This window comes from Anabrus simplex, chromosome 4, assembly GCF_040414725.1.
Source record: "Anabrus simplex isolate iqAnaSimp1 chromosome 4, ASM4041472v1, whole genome shotgun sequence".
Classification (NCBI taxonomy): Eukaryota; Metazoa; Arthropoda; class Insecta; order Orthoptera; family Tettigoniidae; genus Anabrus; species Anabrus simplex.
The window spans coordinates 145,660,556-145,666,290 of record NC_090268.1 but is presented as its reverse complement, the minus strand read 5'-3'; the positions used below and the strand labels follow the sequence as shown (position 1 = coordinate 145,666,290).

Here is a 5,735-nt window from a genome sequence, read left to right as displayed (position 1 = left end):
CAAATTCATCCACTGACCAAAATAAAATAAAAATGTCGTGAAGAAAGAATTGATGGACATGAACCAAAAAAACAAAAAACGAGCAAACAAAAAAACAGTGGATCCAATTCAAAAAAGGTCATAATTAATGTATGACTGACCAAGGGACCACTCATAAAGCACAATCCTGAATCGAGAATGCTTGATGTCGATAGGGGTCCAAAATCCAGATCTAAGGCCCCTCAGAATGGTACATGTCGCGAGTAAAGTAGAACCATGGTATTTGTCATGTCGGGGAACTAATCAAAAGTAGCGAAGACTAACGGTGTTCCACACAAGAAGGTACTACTCACAAGTTTTGCACTTCGTACAGGGAACGCAGACCTCTGGTGTCTCGCACACAATGGCGCCACTCATAGCCAACGCAAACCGATAAGGTTCCTCACCTAGGTGTACTAACCACACATCCCGTGGTGTTCCTCACAGAGTGGGTGCCAATCACAGCCAACGCAGACCCACGGTGTCGCTCATATAGTGGTACAACTCACAGGCAACGCCCAGACCCGCGGTGTTGCTCACATGGGTACGACGCACGGGTACTGGAAACCCACAGGAGAACCCCCTCCAGCTGCTACTAATCACAAACTTATTTCATACCTAATATAGTGGTACTACTCGCAAGTACAGGCAACCCATGGTGTTCCCCACGTGTTGGTACGAATCAAAAGTAGTTTCATGGTTCTAATTCCGTCATCCCTTGGTCGCCCCTTTTAGTCGCCTCTCACGACAGGCAGGGGATACCGCGGGTGTATTCTACATGTGCGTCCCCCACCCGCAGGGGGTAGTGTGTTTGGTCCGCGAGAGGTATTTTATTTCCCTCAAGTCCGCCGGCAAGCCGGTTAGGACCCCCCTATCCGCCACCTGGGACGCGCCACGTGGGAGTATCACCTCTCCCCCTGCTACGCCAGCGTAGCAGGTTCGTGGCTTGTTACATTTATTGTGGTAACTGACATTAATATTTTGTTACCACATTATTTGAAGATTGTATTAGGAAATTCATTTTAATAGTGGGTTGCATCTTTTAAGTTCTTTGAGACACATCACTCGCGAAGTTCCGGTTTTGACCACGTATGACCCGTCAACTGGAGGTGAGGTTAGCAATCAGAATTTGATGTCATATGAGTTTTCGAGGCTTTTAGAGATTTGATTAAGAATAACACTTATTCCATTCTCCTAAAATATAATACATGTAAAATATAATCTTTGCATTGATTTAGGGAAGGGAAAGGATAATGATACTCTTGCAACCTGAATTAACACAAATTTATTTCTAGTGATAATTGTGCGTTACATAATACCTGTAACGTGAAACCGAAAATATTTCATTCATGTACATCTCATAGTCTTCTTTAGTAGTGCTCAAACAACTGGATCCATACATCGAATTAAACCAAGTTTTCATGCTGCAAATATAAGCAATTAATTAGTAAGTGTGATATTAATAATAACAATAATTATTATTTAGAGACATATTTGCTATACGCTCGTTCACTAACCGATGATGATGATACTTATTTAAATTGGTCTAAAATATAGGTCACAGGCTCCTAATGGTACAAGGTACAAGGTGCAGTCAAATGAAATCAAAATCAAAATTTTAAAATATATCCACTGACTAGAATTTCACACAAATGGTGATGGAAAATGATTATGAATTTGAATAATCAGCGCATCTAATTCCCAGTGCCTTATTCTCGGGTTAAATTACAGAAAGTATAGATTAAGGCGGAAACAGGCACTGCCTTGAAGTGCAATAATATACAACATTCAAATTAGAAATTAAAATAGCACACAAAAATACAAATATATAAAATTAAACACAGTCAAATGAATAAAACATAATTAACAATGAAATAGAAATTTAAAAAACCAATAGGAAATACAGTTCTATATATGATAAAGTGGATGATGAGGTTTGCTGACTGCTCATCATCTCGTAGATAGAGGGACATGGTACTCGGAAGTTTTGGACTACGGCACGGATCGCCCAGGTCCACGTACTCCGTAAGGATGTGTACCAAGGTAAGATGACCGCCGCAAGTACACAATAGGGGAACTTCTCCCCTTCAGTAAGCAGGAGTGCGTTGCTAAACCGTGGCCAACCCGAAGACGACAAAATACAACTGCTTCCGTCAAATCCGAAGAAAAGTCTTCCAGAACTTCATAGCTTATTTTATCACTCTCATCTTATTTGGGAGAGGAATGGCCTGGCACTTCATCGCCCAATGGGATATAACCAAATGTCTCAGCTGAGAATGAATAACATTAGCTGGAACCTAGCAAGGCAACGAGGGCAATGTGAACCCCGTCCTTGGCAGTCTTATCAGCTAACTCGTTTCCCTCTGCATCTACGTGATTTGGGAGCCACATGAACGTCATTCCGGTGCTGGCACTCTAATAGCAGACCAGGAGGTCCCGAATACGCTGCACCAGAGGGTGCCAAGGGAAACAAAATTATTAATACATTGCAACGAGCTCAAGGAGTCGGACAAGACAGAGAGTGCCGGGGTTCATTGGATACCGCGTACGGCATAGATTCGAAGATAGCATACAGCTGTGCTGTGTGCAAACCACAGGCTTCCTGTGGAGGAAAATGATATCTTGTTGACAACGACCCCAGAGCCTACTTTCGCTCCAGACCTAGAACCATCCGTGTAAACAACAAATGAATCTGGATAACGGCCAACACCTGAGAGGAAGGCCGTCATATAAACGGAGCAGGCCGTGTTGCCATTTGGACCGGTGTGCAGATCCAGGATTGATGATGATTATGATGCTTGTAGTTTAAAACGGCGTAATATCTGGTCATCGGCCCATCATTGTACGAGGTGGAACAAAATTAAATGATAGTTAAAATATTAAAATGTTTCCACTGACTAGCATTTAAAAGAAGTGATAATGAGAAAAGATTACGAATTTAAAATACACAGTGGATCGAATTTTTAATGCCTATATGACTTTCATATAGGTCAAATACACCAATATACGACAACAGAGTGGATAGGATGAAGCGTAGTTAAGAATGAAATGAAAATAAAAAAGTAGTAGGTTAACACAAATACATTAAGCCTAGTGGTCGTTCTTAAACGCTGATCAGCGTGAACAGCAGTGTGCGTCTTCAATTACAAGCTACCGTTGCTTATTTCTTTGTGTCTTCCCAGTGAAGGGATATTCCAGCCACGACAGATAAGCTAAAGTGCAGTGTATGATGTTGAGATATTAGTGTCCTCGGGATCATCATAGGGTAGCACTTAACAGGGTAAATTGCTCGGAAACACCCAAAACCTAACCCCTAAGATAGTGTGAAGGGAAAGAGATTTGCTCTCCCGTGGTTGGATAAAAACACCAATTCAAAATGGCAGAGGGGCATTCTCAAAAGTGAACGTGCGGGTGGTTACCCTTGATATGATAATGATGTTTAAAGGGGCCTAACATCGAGGCCATCGGCCACTAATGGTACGAAATGAAATGACAACAAAAAGTTCAAAATCATCCACTGACAAGAATAAAAAGTGTCATGAAGAATGAATGGATGCACATGAAACCCCCCCCCCCCTCAAAAAGTGGATCCAACTCAAAAAACGGTCACAAATAATAGTATTACTGAACAAGGGACCACTTATAAAGCACAGTCCTGAATCGAGGTTGCTTGATGACTAAAGGGGTCAAAATCCAGGTCTAAGGCACCTCAGAATGGTACATGTCGCGAGCAAAGTAGAACCATGGAAATTGTCATGTTGGGGTATAATCAAAAGTAGCGAAGACTCACGGTGATCCACACAAGAGTGTACTACTCACAAGTATTGTACTTCGTACAGGTAACGCAGACCGATGGTGTTTCTCACACAATGGCGCCACTCATAGCCAACGCAAACCGATGAAGTTCCTCACCTAGGTGTACTAGTCACGGGTACCGGTATTCCCGTAGTGTTCCTCACATAGTGGGTAATAATCACAGGCAACGCAGACCCACGGTGTCGCTCATATAGTGGTACAACTCACAGGCAAGGCCCAGACCCGTGGTGTTGCTCACATGGATACGACGCACGGGTACTGGAAACCCACAGGAGAACCCACCCTTTGCTGCTACTAATATCAAACCTATTTCGTACCTAATATAGTGGTACTACTCGCAAGTACAGGCAACCCATGGTGTTCCCCGCGTGATGGTACGAATCAAAAGAATTTTCATGGTTCTAATTCAATCATCCCTTGGTCGCCCCTTTTAGTCGTCTCTCACGACAGGCAGGGGATACCTGGGTGTATTATTCGTCTGCGTCCCCCACCCACAGGCGGTAAGGAGAGAGAGAAAAGAAGAAAGAAGGGATACGTCACTTCGAAAAATGAAGTAACCGACGACGAAAGGCAAGGGCAACGAAGGGCGCGAAAATGAAAGACTCCCTAGGCCTCGAATGCTGGAATACCGTCGGGTCGGAAAATAACACGAGTTGACCAAGGGAGTTCGGATAGGATAGACGAAAGTGAGGAGCCTGGCACAAGTAAGTGGAAGTAATGCCATGACTCAGCTAATGGTCCCCGTGGTCGCCAATATCCACTCCCAAGTCCAGAGCCCCTTGGGCCCCTTTTAGTCACCTCTTAAGACAGGCAGGGGATACCACGGGTGTATTCTACATGTGCGTTCCCCACCCGCAGGGGGTCTTAACTTTTGGATACTAGTGTTCTTCCCTATAGCACCGCTCGGCAGGAAAGGTAGTACATTAACTTATAACGGTCGGTAACCAATCAGAAGAACGTCTCACAGGATAAGTAAGCCACTACTAGGCCACAGCCGCTTCTTCCCCAACTGCAGCCATTTCCCTTCTTCCGAATAATTTTAATGTACGGTTTTCACTATATACCGCCATTAAATAGCAATATTTCATATTGCGTGTTTTCTATCAATTTTCATGGAGGACGAGTCTCTTGCTTACCTGATTTTTGATCAGGATTGCATGCGTCCTCGCACTCCTTCTGTGTTTTGAAACTGAAAATAAAATAGTAAATATTTATGTAGTAGGGTGTACATAAAATTAAGAACAATGAAATTATACAGACCATTGCTAATTAACATATTAGGAATAAGTTACTTACTTGTTAGCGTAATTTGGATCATCTAGAATGTTAGGGTCAGCATTAAAACGGGAGCAGGCCGATTTCTCATTGTCAGTGTCGTAGTAGTAGATTCTCACATTGTCGTTAATTGATGAGCTTGAATATGGACGTTTCTTCAAGCATTTTGGGTCCCTGTCCTGCGCCAACACTGTGGACAATATCAAAATAATAATGAGGACGATGATGATGATGATGTAGTTCAAAGGGGACTAACATCTAGGTCATCGGCCATTAATGGTTCGAGATGGAAAGAAATGTACCGACAATTGAACCGGGAGGCACACCTCTACTCCGCTCTTCAAAATCACCGCCTCTATCGAACAAAAGTGGAAACTGATACAACATGAACTTAGAATTTTAATCAGATGTCACTACTGAAATATTAAGTAATTTTGTTACTGTGTATTTTCCTAAAGTTATTGAATTTACCCTTGGTTTGTTCTGTTATATCAAGGTTTGGACATTTTTCCACGGATGACGCTACCAAAAAACTCTGATCATGCACTCTGGCGCAAGGTGAAAGAACTTATAACTTAAGGAAGTTTTGTATTTCTTGGTTGTCCATAACTGACTCTATGTTCATT

At 42.6% G+C, this 5,735-nt stretch overlaps 1 long non-coding RNA gene across 1 annotated transcript; it reads right to left on the bottom strand.

Moving 5' to 3' along the window:
- Positions 1-1,284: 1,284 nt before the first annotated feature.
- LOC137500547 (uncharacterized) lies at positions 1,285-5,296 on the bottom strand. The gene is made up of 3 exons (XR_011018085.1): positions 5,131-5,296; positions 4,971-5,023; positions 1,285-1,442 (listed from the first exon to the last, which is right to left on the bottom strand). It is a non-coding gene; the product is annotated as an uncharacterized lncRNA (long non-coding RNA).
- Positions 5,297-5,735: the final 439 nt, after the last annotated feature.